The sequence below is a fragment of the Macaca mulatta genome, chromosome 10 (genome assembly GCF_049350105.2).
Source record: "Macaca mulatta isolate MMU2019108-1 chromosome 10, T2T-MMU8v2.0, whole genome shotgun sequence".
NCBI lineage: Eukaryota > Metazoa > Chordata > Mammalia > Primates > Cercopithecidae > Macaca > Macaca mulatta.
Genome location: NC_133415.1, coordinates 34005706 through 34027828, shown reverse-complemented (window position 1 = coordinate 34027828; position 22123 = coordinate 34005706). Strand labels below are relative to the sequence as shown.

General features: G+C 49.4%; 1 long non-coding RNA gene across 1 annotated transcript; it reads left to right on the top strand.

Moving 5' to 3' along the window:
• The first annotated feature begins 4503 nt into the window (after window positions 1-4503).
• On the top strand, window positions 4504-18985 carry LOC144331962 (uncharacterized). The gene is made up of 4 exons (XR_013399619.1): window positions 4504-4677; window positions 9238-9464; window positions 9610-9798; window positions 17632-18985. It is a non-coding gene; the product is annotated as an uncharacterized LOC144331962 (long non-coding RNA).
• Window positions 18986-22123: the final 3138 nt, after the last annotated feature.

Here is a 22123-nt window from a genome sequence, read left to right as displayed (position 1 = left end):
CAGCCTTACCAGCAATTCCAGTTTGAAAAATTACTTTGCCAGCACAGATCAAGACTTGGCTCTTTCTGTCTGGAACAGTATGAGGAGGACATCTTTGGGGTTCCTCCCTGCGTCTCCCCAGTCACTGCCTAGCCCATCATTTAAAGGAGGCAGTGGAGATTCTATGCCCCATTTGCTGGGGTAGGTCCCAGAGGCCTCAGAGGAAGCCTGGCCTCACAGTTGGACAAGGCTGGTTAAATACTAGCAACAAAACAGACTACTATATGTGCAAGGAACAGAAAGTCTATGCACCCCGGCTGGGCGCGGTGGCTCAAGCCTGTAATCCCAGCACTTTGGGAGGCCGAGACGGGCGGATCACGAGGTCAGGAGATCGAGACCATCCTGGCGAACACGGTGAAACCCCGTCTCTACTAAAAAATACAAAAAGCTAGCCGGGCGAGGTGGCGGGTGCCTGTAGTCCCAGCTACTCGGGAGGCTGAGGCAGGAGAATGGCGTGAACCCGGGAGGCGGAGCTTGCAGTGAGCTGAGATCCAGCCACTGCACCCCAGCCTGGGTGACAGAGCGAGACTCCATCTCAAAAAAAAAAAAAAAGAAAGTCTATGTACCCCATTTTCAGGGGAGAGAGAGGTCAGGCTGGGTTTTGGTGCAAACTTTCCGGTTATCTTTCTGCCAGAATCTTCCCCAATGAGCTCTTCCCCACGTGCACTGCATGTGGCGATGCTGGGCAGAGGCAAAGCGATAAAGATGGTGGGAAACCTGCTGCTGCTTCAGGGGATCGGACCCCAGAGAAACAAGCCGACAGGAGGCTTCTGGGCTGCTTCTGCCACTGACGCAGGGTGGACGTCATAGCTAAAGCAGGTGAGGCTGCTCTGCTTGAGCACTGGGGTGGTCCTGGGCAGGAGTCACGGTGGAGATCAACAGGACACCCTGGCGACTGTAGGCTGCCTTGTTTCAGCAGCAGAAGGGTCTCTGTCCCTCTCTGAGGCCACGTTTCTATGAGGACTCTTGGAACCCTCTCTTCTCTGCTTACGTGGCTTCTCCCTTTTCTCTCCCAAAGTTTTAACCCCCAATCCATTCTCTCTTGTCATTTGCAATTAAAAAGACAAGATTGACCGGCTCACACCTGTAATCCCAGCACTTAGGGAGGCCGAGACAGACAGATCACTTGAGGTCAGGAGTTCAAGACCAGCCTAGCCAACATGGTGAAACCCCTTCTCTACTAAAAATACAAAAAAATTAGCTGGGTGTGGTGGTGGGCGCCTGTAATCCCAGCTACTCGGGAGGCTGAGGCAGGAGAATCGCTTGAACCCGGGAGGCGGAGGTTGCAGTGAGCTGAGATTGTACCACTGCACTCCAGCCTGGGTAACAGAGAGGGACTCCGTCTCAAAAAAAAACAAAAAACAAAAAACAAACAAACAAAAAAAAACAGCAGCAGCAGCAGAGGCATGGGGTCTCATGGGGTTTCAGTGAGTTGCTCCAGGTCAGGTGGCTGATAAGTGGTAGAGTTGGGTGTGGTAGGGGCAGCCCAACAACCTGTTCAAAGAGCTTGAGGCACGTTCCTCTTCTGCTGTCACCACCTGTCCTTCTCCCTGGTGCTGCAGAGCATCCTACAGTTTGTGTGCACTGCCTCCCCACCTCCCCACACTCCCTCCTCATCTCACTCTGCCTGGCTCGTGTCTCCACCATCCCCTCTCATGGTTCCTCATGAGGCTGCCCCTGACCTCCATCTTCCCCAGGGCAGTAGGGAATCCCCCCATGTCCCCTCCCCTGGCCTCTGGCATGGCTTGACACAGAGCAGCACCCTCTCTCAAAGTGCTTCTTTTCCAGGCCTTCCAGGCCCACAGCCGGCCCATATGCTCCTCTTGCAATGGCTACAGCCTCCGCCTCCTGTGCTGCCTCCTCCTCCTGTTCTCTAATTGTCCTGAGTCTTTCCATCACTTCTCTCTCCATACTCTGGTCCTAGGCTCCTCTACCCCAGGGCTTTAAGAACCACACACATGCTACTGACTCTCACCTTTGACCTTCTGCTGATCTTCCAGCCGAGCTTCAGACTCATATGCACTCCCAGGCTATGTGCTGTCTTGGCGCCCAACAGGTCTCAAACTTGACATGTCTAAAACAGAAGACTTGCCTGTAGTCCCAACTACTTGGGAGGCTGGGGCAGGAGACTCGCTTGAACCCAGGAGGTGGAAGTTGCAGGGAGCTGAGATCACGCCACTGTACTGTACCCTGGGTGACAGAGTGAGACTCTGTCTCAATAAATAAGCAAATAAATAGAACAGAAGACTTGCTTCCCTCCCACTCCAAACTCATTTATTCCCCAGTCTCCTCCATCTTACTAAGTGAAACCACTCTACCCTGTTGCTCAGGACAAAAACCTCACCCTGAACTCTTTGCTTTTCCTTAACATCTCACAATGAATCCATTAGTAAGTCCTCTCTATTTTTATTTTTTCCCCGAGATGGAGTCTCACTCTGTCGCCCAGGCTGGAGTGCAGTGGTGCGATCTCGGCTCACTGCAAGCTCTGCCTCCCAGGTTCACACCATTCTCCTGCCTCAGCCTCCCGGCTAGCTGGGACTACAGGCGCCCACCACCACGCCTGGCTAATATTTCGTATTTTGTTTAGTAGAGACAGAGTTTCACCACGTTAGCCAGAATGGTCACGATCTCCTGACCTCGTGATCCGCCTGCCTTGGCCTCCCAAAGTGCTGGGATTACAGGTGGGAGCCACCGCGCCCAGCCAGTCCTCTCCACTTTTTTAACATTCAAAACGCATTTCCCAGTGGACAACTACTAACTACCTCTACTTCCTCCACCCAGATCTTGGCCACCCTCCGCTCTTCCATGGACCAAAGCCCCTATCTAGTCTTCCTATCACCATTCTTGGCCCCTTCTAGCCCATCCTGTACAAAGCAGCCCAAGAGTGCTTTAGCCCTTTCTAAAGTACATGCCACATCACAGCACTCTTCCCCTTAAAAAACCCAACAGAATCCAAACCCCTTCCGGTGGCCTGCAGCGACAGAGCTGGCCCTGCCGGCGTTTGCGGCTCTTCTCCCTCCTCTCCCTTGGTCTCTCTGGCACTGTCCTATGGGCCTTCTTTTTGTCCCCTGAACACACCAAGCTCTTTTCTGACTCTGAGCCCTTCCACTCGATGGTCCCTCTTCTCGGAACACTCTTCCCTGCTACACAGCAGCCCCCTCACCTTTCAGGCTGCAACTCTGACACCTGCTCAGACAGGCCTGCCCTAACCTTGTGAGCTAAAGGAGCCCCACATCACTCTCTGGCTGCACTTTTGTTCTGGTTTGTTTTTGAAACAGGGTCTCACTCTATCACCCAGGCTAGACTGCAGTGGTGTGATCATAGCTCACGACAGCCTCAAACTCCAGGCCTCAAGTGATCCTCCCTCCTGGACCTCCCAAAGCTCTGGGATTATAGGTGTGAGCCACTATGCCTGGCTTCTATGTGCATTTTGTGTTCAGTGTATACTTGTGAGTACATAAATTATCTTGGCTAGTTGTCATTTCTGTTGGCTGTCTCCAGCCACCCCCGAAGCCTTTCATCTCCAGCTCCCAGAGCTGGGGGCTTGTCTTGTTCACTGCCAGAGTCCCAATGCCGAGAGCTCACGTGGCATGCAGCAGGCACTGGCTATGGGTGGAGGTCTCCAGCTCTGCTCCAGCTCCTGTCCCACATGGGGAGTAGCCTTCAGAAAAAGAAGTCCCAGAAAAGTGGAGGCTGGGGCTTTGTTCGGCCTTTCCCTGCCCCTAGGCTTGTGTTCAGCCCGTGGCCGTGTGCCCCTTCCCGGCTTTGCCCTTGATTTGCTCAGTGCGGGTGAGCCATAGCCGGTTTGGTGCTGAGTGGGCAGGGCGGGGCCCACATGTCTGTGAGACACAGGCCATAGTTCAGATTGATGGCATCGAGTCTTCATGACTTCAGCTGCACTTAGTTAAACATGGACCAGCCCACTGGAACCTTGTGGGCAGTAGTCTGATTTCTGCTCTCATTTCTGCTCTCTTCCAAGCTTCAATTAAGGGAGCAACAAAAGATCTCTATCATGAGCCATGTGTGATGATCTCATCTGCTAAGACAAATATTTTTTTTCTGGTTATATTTATAGAACACTCTCTTGTTTCCTTGAACAACCCTAGCTGGCATTATCTTGTTTACCTTCTCTTCATCTAGATTTGCATTTGTAGGGGGGCAGCTTTTATCTGCTGCTCGTAGCTGTGTGGAATTTCCAGTTCCTCTGTTTTTCTTCTTTTAGCTTTCATCTGTGAGCTCTTTTAAAATCAAGCAGTTAACTTACAGTTACAAGGCAGTAATTAATATTATAAGAAAATAGACAACACTGGCTCCAGCTAAGCACACCGTGGTAATTTTTCTTAGGAGTGTCTTGCGGCCTTGCAGGGGAGGATGGAAATTGGTATTCCTTTCCCCTTTCTGCCAGTCATGTGCTTCCTGATGCCAGGCCTCCCTCCAGCCCTGCCATCCCAGGGAAACTAGTCCAGACCGTCCCCACAGATCTCCGGACTGAGACCTGACTACCTTTGGGGGCATCTGACCCTGCCTACGGTCCCACAGTGACTCACACTGAAACTAAGATGCACAGTTGGAGTAGGAACCTGCTGGCCCAGCAAGAGAATCCCTTCTTCGGGGGCCCATTGAGCTAGGCTGTGTCAGGTGAGGAGAATGGGGACGCTGCACACTGAGGAGAGACTGTCGAGGGGCTGAATCTGCTCCTGCAGTCTGGGAATGGCTGTGGGCTCAAAGAGGCGTAGAGATGCGGCAGCCAAGCAAGGCAGCACTGTGCCGGCTGTGTCTTTGGTGCTCCTCAACTTCTTCTTTTTTCTTTTTTAGACAGGGTCTTGCTCTGTCACCCAGGCTAGAGTGCAGTGGTATGATAATAGCTCACTGCGGTCCTGAATTCCCAGGCTAAGAGTCTCCCACCTCAGCCTCCTGAGGAGCTGGGGCTACAGGTGTGGGTCATCATGCCTGGCTACTTTTTTATTTTATTTATTTTTATTTTTATTTTTATTTATTTATTTTTTTTTTTTTTTTTGAGACGGAGTCTCGCTCTGTCGCCCAGGCTGGAGTGCAGTGGCCGGATCTCAGCTCACTGCAAGCTCCGCCTCCCGGTTCACGCCATTCTCCTGCCTCAGCCTCCCGAGTAGCTGGGACTACAGGCGCCCGCCACCTCGCCTGGCTAGTTTTTTTTGTATTTTTTAGTAGAGACGGGGTTTCACTGGGTTAGCCAGGATGGTCTCGATCTCCTGACCTCGTGATCCACCCGTCTCGGCCTCCCAAAGTGCTGGGATTACAGGCTTGAGCCACCGCGCCCGGCCTAACCTGGCTACTTTTTAAAAATTTTTTGTAGAAACAGGGTCTTGCTTTGTTGCCCAGGCTGGTCTTGAACTCCTGGCCTCAAGTGATCCTCCTGCCTCGGCCTTTCAAAGTGCTGGGATTACAAGCATGAACCACCTCTCCCAGCCTAAGTTCACTTTTGCAAAAGATGGTTATGGGTGCTTAACGGATCCAGGTAGAGACCAAAGTGCCTATGGGGTGCATATGTGGAGAAAGAGGAAGAGCTGTTTGTCATTTAAATGCTCTGTCTGTGCTTCCCCCTGGGCAGAAGCAGCAGCACTTGAGCCCCACAGTGCTCGCCTTCCTCTGGGGACACACAGTGTAGTTGTGTGTGCCTGAGACACACTCAAATGAGCATCACGAGCAAGGCTGAAGGCCCATGACGTTATCCTCCCACTGTTCTTGGCTTTAACCAGAAACTTACTGGTGACTCATGTCCAGTTTTGGCTTTAAAGGTAAAAGAGACTGGGAGCAATTGGATATAGTCCATATAAGAACAAATAAAATGAATATTTGGAAAATAGGTCCTATGCAGAATGCAATTAGGACTACTTAAATTAGACTACAGCAAGCAGATGGAAGAGGTTATTTATATGAGGAATAGTGATAAACGCTTTTCATGCCTTTTTGGATGTAGATGGGATAGAAATGATATTCATGCTTTATTTATTTCTCTCTACTGAGAACCAAATAAAAGAAACTGGGCTTGATTTGCAACTGCAGAGATGAAGGGTGGATATAAGGCATTATTTCCATGTGTTGTTAGACACTGGTCTTTTGGGGTACTTGTTTTTGTTTCTTTTTCTAAAAAATGTGAAAAAGCAAGGCACATCAAGGATAGCTTTGCTGCAGTGGAGCTAGTTAATATTTTCTAAGTACCTGAGAACTAGGACCTTGGTAGAATCCCACAGAAGCCAGAAAATACATATTCCCTGTTTTCTGAAAGGTTGTAATATTAGGATTAGCTATTCTGATTCTTTTTATTCCTAAAGGTTAAATGCAGTGGGGTAGAGCAAGCGGAAGGAAGAGGTTGAGTGCGTGTCCTGGCTCTGACATTCACTAACTCTCTGACCTTGGGTGAACATACGCACCTCATTTACAATGTGGTAATGATGATAGCTTTCCTTCTTAACTCACAGGTCATTAAGTGTGTTAAACAGCATCATAAATATGACAGCGGGCTACAAACCGTTGAGTGCTATACAAAGACAGAAACTATTCTTAATTTGGATAAACCATCTTTGATCAAATGTGTTTCCAGCTGAAAGTCTTGATGGAACTTGATTCCCAGGTTGGAATTTCAAAATCTGTGCAGTCCACACCCATTCGAACAACCTCCTGTCCACCCACCCACTCGCCTCTCAGAGAATGTCTATCTGTGGTAGGCAGTGTAACAGGCATGGCGATGCCACGATGAATTTCACACAGTGCCTGGCTGTGTGGGAAGGCAGATGACAGTCTGGTCAGGGTGGAGAGAAAAGGAAACAAGTCATTACAGTGCAGAGCGGCGAGCCCTCTGATCTGGCCAGGCATAGGTGCTACGGGACCTCACCTGAGGGCCCCAGATCCAGCCTGGTGAGGACAGAGGGAGACTCCCGGAAGTGCTGGCCAACTGAGTCTTGAGTGATAGAAGTTAGCCAAGTGAAGAAGGAATGGGATGGGGAGGACCCTAGCACCCAGAAGCAAAGTGAAAGCTCAGTGCACTGCAAGACCTGCTGATAAAGTTAAAGCTTACACGTTGCCCATGCAGGAGGACAGCGGAGAAGGGAGGCATATCAACCAGGAGCCGCTCCGCACCCCAGCTTGTCTGCCTTGTTAAGGAGTTTGGACTTTATCTTGAGGTCAATAGAGAGCCTCTGAGAGGTTTTTTTTTTTTTTTTTTTTTTTTTTTTTTTTTTTTTTTTGAGGCGGAGTCTCGCTCTGTCGCCTAGGCTGGAGTGCAGTGGCGCGATCTCGGCTCACTGCAAGCTCCGCCTCCCGGGTTCCCGCCATTCTCCTGCCTCAGCCTCCCGAGTAGCTGGGACTACAGGCGCCGCCACCACGCCCGGCTAATTTTTTTGTATTTTTAGTGGAGACGGGGTTTCATTGTGTTAGCCAGGATGGTCTCGATCTCCTGACCTCGTGATCCGCCCGTCTCGGCCTCCCAAAGTGCTGGGATTACAGGTTTGAGCCACCGCGCCCGGCCTCTGAGAGGTTTTAAATAGGGAGTGTTAAGATCGGATTGAAACGTCAGAGATGGCACTCCTAATGCGAAGTTGAGGATGAACTGGAGTGGGCAGGACTCTGGGCAGGAAGACCAGTGAGACGACTGTTGCAGCAATTTCGGGAGGAATGGAGGTGGCCTCACTAGGAGAGGGTAGATTGGTCAAAAGTTTCAGGGATGCAACCAGACAGAAACATTGTTACAGAAGGAATAAAAGGAGTGAGAAAGTTGGAAAGATAGGACGTTGAGGTCAGAGAGTGGAAGATAAAGTAGTTCCTGATGATGGCTGGGACCAGGGTGTAGCCTTCAGAATGGGAGCTGAACATGAGTGGAGACCAAAGTCACCTGACGTGAGGTCAAGGATGTGGGAGGTTTCTCCCAGGGCTTTAAAAAGTGTGGTAGAGGCCGGGTGCGGTGGCTCACGCCTGTAATCCCAGCACTTTCGGAGGCCGAGGCGGGCGGATCACGATGTCAGGCGATCGAGACCATCCTGGCTAACACAGTGAAACCCCGTCTCTACTAAAAAATACAAAAAATTAGCCCGACGTCGTGGTGGGCGCCTGTAGTCCCAGTTACTCGGGAGGCTGAGGCAGGAGAATGGTGTGAACCCGGGAGGCGGAGTTTGCAGTGAGCTAAGATCCCACCACTGCACTCCAGCCTTGGAGATGGAGTGAGAGTCCGTCCCAAAAAAAAAAAAAAAAGTGGTAGACTACACATAACATAAAATTAACCATCTTAACCATTTTTTTTTTTTTTAAAGACGGAGTCTCACTCTGTCGCCCAGGCTGGAGTGCAGTGGCCGGATCTCAGCTCACTGCAAGCTCCGCCTCCCGGGTTTATGCCATTCTCCTGCCTCAGCCTCCTGAGCAGCGGGCACTGCAGGCGTCTGCCACCACGCCCAGCTAATTTTTTGTATTTTTAAGTAGAGACGGGGTTTCACCGTCTTAGCCAGGATGGTCTCAATCTCCTGACCTCGTGATCTGCCCGTCTCGGCCTCCCAAAGTGCTGGGATTACAGGCTTGAGCCACTGCGCCCGGCCCATCTTAACCATTTTTAAATGTATTAAGTACATTGTATGAAGAACATTAAGTGTGTTAAGTGGCATTAAGTACATTCACATGGTTGTACCACCATCACCACCACCCAGCCACAGAACTCTTTCCATCTCGCAAAACAGAAACTCTGTACTCATTAAACCACAACTCCCCATCCCTCCCCCTCTACCTTGGCCAGCCCGTGGCAACCACCATTCTCCGGATTTCTGGCAGCCACCATTCTCCGGATTTCTGTCTCTATAAATTTCACCATTCTAAGAACCTCATGAAAGTAGGACCATACAATATTTGTCCTTTCGTGACTTGCTTATTTCACTTAGCACAAATGTCCCCAACGTTCAACCGTTTTGTAGCATGTATCAGAATTTCCTTCCTTTGTAAGGCTGAATAACATTCCATTGTATATACTCCTTTCTCTTTTAGACTTTTGATTACGGCCCACAACTAGAAACATAGTTTACACCGTGACCTATTAGAGATGAAGGTATTATGTCATGGAAATAACCTATTATTAGCATATGTTTTATATCATATATATAATTAAAATAAATATTTTACCCCCAAACCACCTTTCCTACATGTGAAGTACTCTAATATTTTCTTTCTACTCCGTTTCTTTAGAAAAAGATTGCTGACCACAATCCTCAAAATCAATTTCATGACTCATTAATGGGTTGTGATTCCGAGTTTGTAAATGAATGGTCTGTTTGGACACTGAAGTTACTCAGGATGATGGCAAGACTTGGAGTGGAGTGGTGCCAAAGTCTTTAATGAATATGGAGGAGCAAAGACACAGCTCCATGCATCTTTCCTCGTGAATGGCCTGTGATTTCAGCACAGTCTATTAGGTAAAGGTCCAGACTATCAGTTTACTTCTGGTGTAAACAGGATAATTCACGGATTTGCTGTTTTTTCCCCAGTGGTCTCCAGCCGGCATGGGTCTTTAATTTATTCACTGCCAGTGACCATTCCCCTCCCTTTTCTCTATCCTAGGGAAGAACTAAGTAAACTGCCCTTCTTCACATACCCCAGCCCCACAGTCTGATCTGGCAAAGGGGCAGGGATGCGGGAACCTCAGCAGCAGGTGACTGTGGCCTCCAGACTCTGCCATGCTTCCAAAAGCTCCAGCCATCTCACGGTTGCAAGAATCTCCCAGAGGGAGAGGCCATGTCCAAAGCGACGGTGGGTGGGGTTCAGCCTCCCAGGCTAAGGCTGGGGATGTCCCTTGCCTTGCCCAGAGGAGAGAGCAGGGTGGGAGGCACTGAGGGCAAGGGTCAGGGCTCCCACAGAGCTAGTGTGTGGGAGAACGGGGGCACCTGGTTGTCCTGCCCATCTAAGAAAGTCAAAGGGTTTCTCCGTTGTCTCCCTGAGTCATTACACCCCCAGCTATTTTTGTTAAACATTAACACAAAGTGTCAGGAGAGCTTCATCATTTTTAATGAGCTAATCTCTGTGGCATCCCCATAGAATGAGGTCAGAACAATCACCATCTCAGTAGCAAGGAAAAAAATAGGCAGAGGTGGGAAGGGAAATTGAAGGGAAATCCATATTTCATCAGGCATTTACTGACACCCATTCTGCACTGCATTGATGTTGCAATGTACGACGCAAACACCACAGTCTCTGCCTTTTTTTTTTTTTTTTTTTTTGAGACAAAGTCTCACTCTGTTGCCCAGGCTGGAGTGGTGTGGAGTAGTTCAATAATAGGTACAGCCTCCATCTCCTGGGCTCAAGTGATCCTCCCACCTCAGTCTCTTGAGTAGTTAGGACTACAGGTGCCCGCTACTATGCCCAACTAATTTTTGTATTCTTTTTGGTAGAGACAGAGTTCTGCCATGTTTCCCAGGCTGGTCTTGAACTCCTGGGCTCAAGTGTCCTACCTGCCTTGGCCTCTGAAAGTGCTGGGATTATAGGCATGAGCCACCATGCCCGGCTGGTCTCTGCTTTTTGAATGTTGACCTTAGATGTGGGGTAGGGATGATCAGACCAAGTATTCTGAATTAAGGACTTGGAATTTGCAAAGTCCAGTGATGAGAAAGAACTTGACTTGTTTTATTTATTTATTTATTTAGAGACAGAGTTTCACCTTGTTGCCCAGGCTGGAGTGCAATGGCGCGATCTCGGCTGACTGCAACCTCCGCCTCCCAGGTTGAAGTGATTCTCCTGCCTCAGCCTCCCAAGTAACTGGGATTACAGACGTCCACCACCACGTCCGGCTAATTGTTGTATTTTCAGTAGAGACAGGTTTCACCATATTGGCCAGGCTGGTCTCAAACTCCTGACCTGGTGATCCACTCGCCTCGGCCTCCCAAAGTGCTGGGATTACGGGCGTGAGCCACCTCGCCTGGCCGACTTGTTTAGAAAAGTGGAACTGAGGTTAATATCAGGAGTTCAGAGTTCAAGAGTGGACAGTCAGGAAGGACTGATCTTGTCAAGATTTTGATGTGGCTGGATGATTTGATCAACAGATTACAGAGAGCCCTAGGGCATCGAAATGCTTAGGCTGGGCATTTGAGTGCCAGTACCTCACTATAAAACACACTGAGCTGGACAGTCAATGACACAAGCGCTTAAGGATTTTATAAAACATGACTACATACGGCACTTCTTATTAGTCAATGTTCTTTCACAGCAATGATTGCGTTTTATCCTTGTAACCCAGCAAGGTCAGTAGAGTGGGCATTTCCTTATACTAATACCTCTGTTCTACACCACCCCACACCCTTTTCCTTGATAAAGATTCTGGGGATTGGAGAGGAAGTAACTTGTTCTGCACTAACTGGAAAAAGAAGCTAGACATTCTGACCCAGCCTAGGGCTCTCTCCACTACTCCAGGCGCCTCTTTAGCTCGACTCTCCCTCCAACCCTGCTTTTTCTGCACAGCCCAGTGAGTTCTTGCTTGCTAAAAGAACCTGGCCCAGCCAGGAAAAAGGACACATATGTTGTGTCTTCACATATGTTGTGTCTTCACATATGTTGGTCTTCACATATGTTGGTCTTCAGAGGCAGCACTTGTGTGCCACCAACATAAATCTGATAGGCACTGAGATCTCAGTCTTCCCTTTTATTCTGGGAAGGGAAGAGTGGAGCTTAGGCCAGACCGTCCCTGTCACCGGCCAACTCACTGAATCGGTTCCTCGGGGAGGAGCACTGGGAGATGGAGTGATGTGTCATAGCTGAGTTGATGTCACATTTCTGGGTTAGGATCTGGCCCTGCCATTTACTAGCTGGTAGTGTCAGGCAAATTTCTTAACTTTTCTGAGCTTCAGTCTAATGGCAGTAGCCAGGATTATTGTTAAGAGTAAGCCTGGACTGTAAGCTTCATTGCCTGAATAGCTAGTGTTACAAATGGTGAGCTGTTAGCCCCAGGGAGCTCGGAAGTCTCTGCAGTTTTATCCGGGGGTCCTGGTGTTGCCCGCTCTGTGGATGGGTCAGGCTCTGTGGAGATTCCCCACTTAACCCACCGCATCCTGAACACTGGAGGCTGTTGTTCTGGGATCCAAAGCTTCTCCACTGTTGCCTCAGGGCATCCTGACCCAGTGAATTGCCTCCTTTAGAAGCCGTACTTTCCCATCCTCCCAGACTAGCTAATTTACTGCTGATGAAAATAGCTTTAATGGAACTTGGGTCCCAGGAAGGCCACAGCTGGCCTAGAGCATAGAATTCCAGGGTAGAAAGGGCCTCCAGGGGTCTCACACTCACTCCCAACTCTGACTCCAAGGAGACAATCCCCACAGTGGAGATCTGTTAAAACACTGAGTAGGCCGGGCGCGGTGGCTCAAGCCTGTAATCCCAGCACTTTGGGAGGCCGAGACGGGCGGATCACGAGGTCAGGAGATCGAGACCATCCTGGCTAACACGGTGAAACCCCGTCTCTACTAAAAATACAAGAAAATTAGCCGGGTGAGGTGGTGGGCACCTGTAGTCCCAGCTACTCGGGAGGCTGAGGCAGGAGAATGGCGTGAACCCGGGAGGCGGAGCTTGCAGTGAGCCGAGATCGCGCCACTGCACTCCAGCCTGGGGCACAGAGCAAGACTCCGTCTCAAAAAAAAAAAAAAAAAAAAAAAACACTGAGTAAAACACTGACGGTTCCTGCTGATATCTGACTAAAGTTTTCTTCCAGTTGTACATTCCCAACCTGCCTGAACGAGGCCTCTAGGCAGCGTCCCATCACCTCTCCCCTCTGCTTTCCTAGCTGAATGTTGATATTCTCAACCTCTATTTTGCTTGTACAAGTCCCGTTTTTCAAACTCAATTTGCTTCTTGCCTCCAGACCCTCTCTGAGGTTTTGTGTTCCCTCCCCCATTCAGGTGGGGGCTGGAGTGGGATGCGAGCAGAGGCTGATCCGCAGTTGGAAAGGGTGCAGCCCAGGTTCTCCTGACTCAGGAAGAGAAGGGGGAAAAGGAAGTCCTTATCCAAGGACGCAGCACACTCTCTTTGGTAATCCAGAGAGACACTTTTGTTTTCTTAGTCACAGAGTGCCCAAGGGGAGCCTCAGAATAAAGGGTGGCAGAGGTGGGAATAAGGACTGGGTTGGGGGAGCCCAAGGGAGGGCTTAGAGTATGGGTGCAGGAGTCAACACCTCAGGACGCGGATGTGCTTGGTAAGACAGGTGACTGGCCTGGAAAGTTGAGATCACGGCCTTACTTCTTTATTTTACCTCGCTAGTGGAGACCTGGTGACTCACGAGGCCATGGCATCCTGATCATCCATTCAAGAAATATTCACGGCCTAGCTAGGTTAGGAGTTAGAAATAAGATGCGCAGCAAAGCCCTGCAGGAGTTAATAGTTTCGGTGTGGGATTTGCTTCCGTAAGCAGACGGTGAGCCGGCTGCAATGCAGGTAAGTACAGGGCGCCACAGGAAGACAGACGAGGAGCTAGTCACCCATCTGACAGAGGCGAGGAGAGGTTCAGGAAAATCTTCCCAGAAGCGGTAATAATTGAGCTGAACTCTGGAGGGTTAAAAGGGGTCAGCCTGTCCAGGAAGCAGGGAAGGGCTTCCAAGAAGGAGTCATTTGCTTAAAGTCCCAGGCTGGGAGAGGAGAGAGTGGACCAGGACAGTGGCAGAGCGGGCTTTATGACTGCAGCTGTGGGTATGAGGAGGAGACTGGGCGTGAGAAATGAGGCCAGGAAGGCAGGCAGGGGCTGGGTCCTGAGGGACATGGGCAAGCTGCTTCCGGGAGATGGATGAAATGAGCCTGTGCTCCTTGAAGGAGTCTTCCTGGCCGTGCCCACCAACAGGCAGGCAGTGGTGGCTTCCCTCGGTCAAAGCTGCGTCATCCCTCAGAGCCGAGGCTTGCTAAGCTAAAGTCATGCTGGTGCAGGCAGAGGCAGAGGTTCTTAGCCAGCATGATGGGGCACAGCTATGTAATTCTTGGGTGGTTTGGGGGATGGAGGATTCTTTCCAGACACTCTGACGCTATCACACCAAAGTCAGGCCTTTCTTCACTGGACAATGGGCACCTGTAGGATGGATGGGGCATAGCAGCCGTGTCTGCAGCTGTATGCCAGTTGCATCTGGTGAAGGGAGCAGGGGGCAACACTGCTCTAAATGCAATAGCTCTGGAAAGGAGGCCGGGTGAGAGGCAAGAGAGGTGATGTCATTGGTTTGTCTGTCCTGTCTCCTAAATACTATAGCTCGCTTTACAATCTGCTGGATCTTGCATGTCCAAGGAAGTATGCAACCTCGATGTGATGGTCCGAGAGAATCTTTTTTTTTTTTTTTTTTTTTTTTTTGAGACGGAGTCTCGCTCTGTCGCCCAGGCTGGAGTGCAGTGGCCGGATCTCAGCTCTCTGCAAGCTCCGCCTCCCGGGTTCACGCCATTCTCCTGCCTCAGCCTCCCGAGTAGCTGGGACTACAGGCGCCCGCCACCTCGCCCAGCTAGTTTTTTGTATTTTTTTTAGTAGAGACGGGGTTTCACCGTGTTCGCCAGGATGGTCTCGATCTCCTGACCTCGTGATCCGCCCGTCTCGGCCTCCCAAAGTGCTGGGATTACAGGCTTGAGCCACCGCGCCTGGCCCGGAGAGAATCTTTTATTGCTACTTCCTATTATTGAGAACTGAAAATGGATCTGACTGGGCAGAGAACGCACCAATCCCATCACATCATCCCTGCCACACATACAACAGTCTGCTGCTCCCTCTTCATGCAAAGTCCTTCTTCTGTTTGGCTGCTGGGGGTTGAGAGAAGCAGCAGCATGGCAGGGACTGTCATTTGCTTTGAACTGATTCGGCTCTGACCTATTGGGGTGGGACCATGGTCTCCCCAAAATCAGACAGAAAGGGAGCAGTAAGGATGAGACCCCTTGGTGGGGAGCTTAATGTGGACTAGCAGCTGGCCTGCATGTCCAGTTACTGGATGGCTCCAAGCCTACTGTCTTCCTCATGGGCAGGGTCTTCTTTAGACCCCCAGAGCTGCAGTCTCGGTGCCTTGCTACTGTCCCGAGTTCCACAGACTGGCGGGACCATGATACATGCCACACTGCACCAGAGTGATCACAGCTGTGGACAATTCTACTAAAACTACTTGCAGGCTGGGCACGGTGGCTCATGCCTGTGATCCCAGCACTTTGGGAGGCTGAGGCGGGCGGATCATGAGGTCAGGAGATTGAGACCATGGTGAAACCCCGTCTACTAAAAACACACAAAAAAATTAGCTGGGCGTGGTGTCAGGCGCCTATAGTCCTAGCTACTCGGAAGGCTGAGGCAGGAGAATGGCGTGAACCCGGGAGGTGGAGCTTGCAGTGAGCTGAGATCGCACCACTGCACTCCAGCCTGGGTGACAGAGCGACACTGCATCTCAAAAAAACGAAACAAAACAAAAACTAAACAAAAAACTACTTGCAACTCAGCCACCTGTACAATCCTTTTCTCCCTTTTTCTGCCCTTCTTTCACTTCCCTCTCACATTTTGCTAGGCAAAAGGATGACCTAAATTAAGTGCTTCTTCCCTTACCTACTCCTTTAACTCCTCTTTTCCATTCTCCCTCTCAGCTCTCTCTCACCCCGTTCTTCTCGTCCCCATTCCTCTTCCTGTCCTGCAGCCAGCTCTGCCGGGTCGGGGGTCAAGGGAGTGACTAAAGTGCCATGTGTCCTTGTTGGCGGGTTTGACACTTCATTCCCCAAATGCTAACCGGTGCCTCTGCCATTGCGCAGTGCCACCAGTTGCCTTGCCCTGTGGTTTACGTCATGCACTGGGGGCACCTTTCACGTACAATACAGAGTCCACGGCGCCACTGGAGTTGTGCAGCTCAGCCACCTTAGTTTCAGTGTGGCACTCAGAAGCCTCCAAAGCAACAAATCTCTTAGGGGAAAACGATGCCCTCTTGGTGGAGACCAGGTTCTCAGATGGACATCAAAGTCTGTGAAAAATGGCTCTATGTACCCAAGTCTCCCTGTTACTGTTAACCTGAGGCTCAGAGCCTTCTGACTCAAAAATCTTCTGAATGAGGCTGGGTGCAGCCTCATTATTGGGTGCATCATCATTACAGGCTCATACCTGTAATCCCAGCACTTTGGGAAGCCAAGGCAGGCCAAGCTCAGGAGTTTGAGACCAGCCTGGCCAACATGGTGAAACCCTATTTCTACTAAAAATACAAAAATTAGCCGGGTGTGGTGGTGTGTGCCTGTAATCCCAACTACTTGGGAGGCTGAGGCACGAGAATTGCTTGAACCTGGGAGGTGGAGGTTGCAGTGAGCCAAGATGGTGCCACTGCACTCCAGCCTGGGTGACAGAGTGAGACCTTGTCTCAAAAAACAAACGAACAAACATCTTCCTAATCCTCCTTCTCCAGCCTCGCCATCCACTGCTTCCCAAGTGACCACGTCTCTGGACAGATGGATGGACTGAACAGGCCATGGGCTAGCGTAGCTCCACACCCAGCTTCTGAGGGTCTTGTTGACAGCAGCACCTTCTCTCTAGATCAGAATCTGTCCTCCTGTCCATCCCTGCTCAGAAACACCCTCGCACCATTCTCCAGACTCTTTCAGAGTCTGCTCCCCTCATTGGGGACAGTTCAATGGTTTCCACTACAACTAGAAAGAAATCCCGCCTAATCCTTATGAGGCCTTGTGTGCTTTGACCCCAGCCTGGCTCTCCCACCTCCTGCTCCTGCCCTTGTCCACTCCCCTCCCACCACACTGGCCTTCTGCTCGCACGCTCACCACCCTCACACCCCTCTCAAGGCCCTGCACTTGCTGCTGTTACTTCTGCTTGGAGAACTCTTCCCCCAGACATCAGGGGCTGCCAGGAGGTGAAATCTATAAGGGCAGAAGCCTTTTCTTTTGGCATAGTCACCATTGCATTCCAAGTGGCTTAGAACAGTGCCTGCCTGGCACATGGTGGGCGATGGCTAAATAAACACTGAATGAAAGGTGTAGGAACACGCTGCCCTAAGTTGTCTGTCTCTTTCTTCCTTGCTCCATCTTTCCTTTTCCATCCTCAAGGGGAAGCCTCCTGAGGGCAGAGATCTGCTCCGTGTCAGACATCCCCCTCAGCATCCAGCCTAGTGCCTCCAGCAAAGGGGCTTCTGTCAATGTTTGTTGACAGAATGGAGACCGAGCTGGTGGGAATATTTCTTTCATGCCTTTCCCACCAGGCGGGCTCAGCAGCCTCCCAGGCAGACAAAGAGTAACCCTTATCCTCCCAGGCTGCTGGTCCTTTGGTTCAGCAAGCCTGCCAGCAGCCCCAGCCTCAGGGACATCCGCCCGCTCCTTTTGCAGCAGAGCACATCTTCCCCTGGGTTTCCTTCCCACCATCACTTTCTGAGCTGCTCAGAGTCAGAAAAAGGGTATCTGGCCTCCTGGAACTACAACGCCCCATCATCACACATCTAATCCTAGGAGAAAGCAGACTTCTGCTCAACTGACTGCTGAATTTAAAAAGTGAGATCTTCTAGAAAGATGTATTAAAAGATCATGACTTTGGCTGCTATATTTCAAAGACCAGGCAGGCGTTTAGGTGACAGAGTTAAATATTCCAAACTTACCTCATCCTCCCTCTCTCTTTCTCTCAAGGGTAAACATTCCGTTCCTCTTCCAAAACCCAGTGCTTCTCCATATTTGGGAATCTGGAATGGGCACTAGGGGCACAGCCCTGTCTCCTCTCGGTGTCTGCTGGGAGCTGTAGTCCCCAGTGAATGTCGGCTGCTTTTCTCTGGAAAGCAAGCAGTCTGTCCTTTCTCAGGAGGACATCTGAAAGCAGGAAAACTGTACACAGTGAGATGCGAGGGTCCTATTAGGAGGCTTGCCTTCTATTTTCAGCTCTCCATGAGCTGGTTTTGAGCAAGGCCTCGCTCCTTTCATGGCTCAGTCTCCCAACCTGTAAAATGGGTATAATTATCTCTCTGTTTTCCTTGCTGCCTGATTGTTTGTTGGGTGGGGTAATTAGCCAACACCCATTCAGTGCTGTGAGTTCATTCCAGAAAGGAGTGCTTTATAAATAACACTTGTTATCTCTAGAGGGGAAAATATTAATTTTGATCGCCCAGATGCCTCCATAAACCAACACTTTGCCTATTCGTCAAAAGGATGCTGTGTAATTCCTTGTAAGTGCCTTCCACTCGCCCTGGGTTTAAATGGTTTCCCTGCATCTCATTCTATTTTGTATCATCTCTAGTTTCATATCCTCAAGAATAAACAGGCTCCCTCCTTCCTCTCTGAAAAAATAAAAAAAGAATGAGACAGACCAACTCTGCCCTATGCCAAACGCACAAGAAAATGGTGAAGAAACCATCCAGACCAGACCTGAGCTCCGTGAACTTTATCTCCTTCTTCCCAACTAGCGCATGACAGCTCAGTCTCTATGCAAGAGGCTGACCTTTGTTCCCACAGAAAAAGGAACACAGATTTCACTGCGGCAGGAAGGATTTTTGAAAGACCTTAGTAAGAACTCCCCTTTCTGGAGACTTGAGAGAAGAGTTTTGACACCCAGCACCTTTTCTTTCAGGAGAGAGTCTGGTACAGTGCAGTGGAAACAGCAGCAGAGGTGAAATCACACTGGTTAGGATCCCAGCTCTGAGACTCAGGCAAACCCGTAACCTCTGTGGCTTTAGTTTCTTCATCTATAAAATTGAGATGATAATATATGTTAGAGTTTTTTGTAAAGTGCTGCACAAAGATCAGCCGTTATAAGAGGCAGTATGATGCAGTGGTGAATAACAAGGAATTTTAAAGTCAGAAACACCTGGATTAGAATTCCACCTGGATTAGCTGTGGAACTGTGATCAAACTACTCAGCCTCTCTAAGCTGTAGTTCTATTACGTTTAACATGGGGATGATGAGCATTAAATGAAACAATGCATCAACGCATGTAATGGAACTAGCCCAGAGCCTGGCACATACTAATTTCTCAATAAATATCGTTACGACTATTATCATTGTCATTGTAATCATTTTTACATATCTTGTGCTTGACCATCTCACTTCATGGTAATCAAATCAAATAACGTGAAAGTGCTTAAGTTGTAAAGTACTACACAAATGTGAAGGATGATGAGAATTAAGCATACAAAGAAGGGAGATGGGCACCCCAGAGTTCTCCTTGCAGCTTCAGGACTATATGGGATCAAGAATGTACATACACTTGCTTTTTAGCTATGGAGAACTGTAAACAGCTAAGTCATTATTAGCAACAGCAGGATTATTTGATTTCTTGTTTTAGGTAGTAATTCCAATATCCAATTGAAGAATAAAAAGGATTCCCCTGATGTGCCATGAGTTAGTCAGGGTGCAGAGTGGCATAACTGTGTGTAGCTACACATGTACACCGTGTGTGCTTGTGGAAGGATGTGCAGCAAAGTGCAAAAAGCTGTTATTGGGAATGGTGGGATTTCAGATGATTCTCATTCTCTTTGTACTTTTGTGTCTTTGAATTATTTTTACTTTAGGTATGTATCATTTAAGCAGAAACAAAAGACAAAAGACAGTGGATACTGAACAACCAGATTCCCGTTTGTAAAACCTTGGATCCATAGGGTCCTTTAATCTCACAGGTTTTCTCAGGTATGGAAAATGCAGTTTCTGAAAACCAGGAGCAGCTGGTGAAAATCATAATGACAAACGCCTGTGACAGGAAGTCAGAGGGGAAGGAGTCCCTGCAACATGGCCCTGGGAAGGGAAGAAGAGACGCCTTTTCATCTCTGTTTATTTCATAGGCTGTAATAACATGGTGGTTTCAATCATAGGCTGTGTACACATGAGTTTCCTTGTTTGCTATGGTAACATGTGATTCCTGTTTTTCCACCTCTGTTTTTCTGATCCCTTAGACTCTGGCTGTCAAGAGAGGAGAACTATGAACTCACCTACTCATTCATGCTGCCCAGGTAATCACCTCTGTCACGAGGGATTAGGGGAAAGGTGTGTGGAGTCTACCTGTAATATATTTCCACTGTCCCGCTACATTTCAAAACCAGACGCACAAAGAACAAACAAGCTTCCCAGCAGGACACAAAATAGAAGGGATGGTGACTGCATGCCTTGCCATTCGGGATCCTCTTCTTCCCAGAGAACTCCCCGCAGGCAGGTCTGTACCTGCTTAGAGGCAGCCTGTCTGTTGAGCAGCCCATCCTCAGTGAGGGAGGATAAGAGTCTAGGGCTGGGGGGATGGGCAGAACCTTTGCTGTTGCCACAAACCACTGAGAGTGTCCCCAGAAAACTGAATGTATCTGGACTTCGCCATCAAAGCCCGTGTTAGGGTGGCACAGGAACAGGGTAGGCTGCCACATCCGGCCTGGCACGCTGTAAAGCTGCACAACTCCAGGGGCACCACCCCCCATACATGATGTGTGATATGATTGGCACCTCCAAGAGTTGTGCCCTGTGAATCCCAGGAAGGGTGATTTTTTTTTCTTTCTTTCTTTTTATTTTTTGAAATGGAGTCTTGCTCTGCTGCCCAGGTTGGAGTGCAAGGGCACGATCTCAGCTCACCGCAACCTCCGCCTCCTGGGTTCAAGTGATTCTCCTGCCTCAGCCTCCCGAGTAGCTGGGATTATAGGCACCCACCACCATGCTCAGCTAATTTTTATATTTTTAGTAGAGACAGGGTTTCACCAGGTTGGCCAGGCTGTTCTCGAACTCCTGACCTCAGGTGATCCACCCACCTCAGCCTCCCAAAGTGCTGGGATTACAGGCGTGAGCCACCGCGCCCAGCTGGAAGGGTCATTTTTCCTGAACATACTAACTTGCAGAGAAAGGTCTTTACAAAACCAAGTAGACTGGAGCTTGGCTGAGTAGCCCTTAACTTTTGAAGTGAACTGAAATGTCATTGGTTAAAAAGATCCACGGACACCTGTTTTCCTCACTTCACCAGCTTTTAAGTGTTGCATCTGGTGTCCTTCTTCCTCTGCTCTGGAAACAGATGCTGAGTGGGGCCTCAGTTTCTCCTTGACTGTAGTATAAGGCTCCTTCCAACTCTAAAATTCTGTGGTTCAGAGTGACTGAGTTTATTAGATTATTTGCTAGGAAATAAGGAAAAGAACTCTAGTTGCAAATTGCTCATAGACAAGAAGTCAGGCTGGGCAGATCAGTATCTGGAAACATCTGCCAGTGTCTCTCTTTCTGCAGGCCTGGGCCAGGGCATGGACCTTCTCAGCTTCCGACCTTTTCACATAGTGCTCACCAGCAAGGGTGGCTGAAAGTCAAGGCCATATGACACCGAACAGCACAGGGGAGATGGGGCCCCTCTGTAGCATTACATGCGGTTATTTCACACCAAGCTAGATGGCACCGGGATCCTAGAATGAGTGGGACCCTGTCCCTGCCCAAGGAGGACACTGTACAACAGGGGAATGACACAAATAACTATAAGGAACTATGGAAACTTGGAAGGACCCACAGGTGAGGCATCAAAAAAGCAGAGCACGATTGGGAAAGAGTGATTCGCCTGAATTAGGTAGGATCAGGAAAGACTCTGGGAGGGAAGAGCATCTTTATATCCTTCCACAATAGAGCCAGGGCTGAATTATCCCCAGTGCACACCCATTACTGGTTTCATTCCTCAGGCTTGGAGAGGGAATGAATTGGTCTGTCATCATGAAGGTTTGTTCAGCCTTCTCTGAGGGCATCTTCTGACTCCTGGGGTAGGTAAGAAACGGAGGGGCTCCTGAAGTCACCTTCAAGGCAGATGAAGAAGAGCTGTGGAGGCCCTTTGAAGCATGGCCCCTGGGCATGGGATCTGGTAAGAAACCTCCTTCCCAGCTTTTCCATTGAAACCATGGATTTTAAACTTGGGCAGAGTTTCCAAGCTTTCATTGCCCATCTATCCATAGGGATAATAATAATAATATACCCATATGACCTTGTTCACAGGTTTGCTTTCAAGGTCAAATAAGACGAGCAATAGTACCTTGTAGATCCAGTATTATACTAATTAAGAAGAAAGACTAGAGCCCAGTGGCCCGGATTAAGTCCCCGCACCTCCCCCAGCTCCACTATGCACTTGTTGGGTGACCTTGGGCAAGTTATTTAACCTCCCCATAACTCAGTTTCTTCCTTGACAAAATAAGAGTG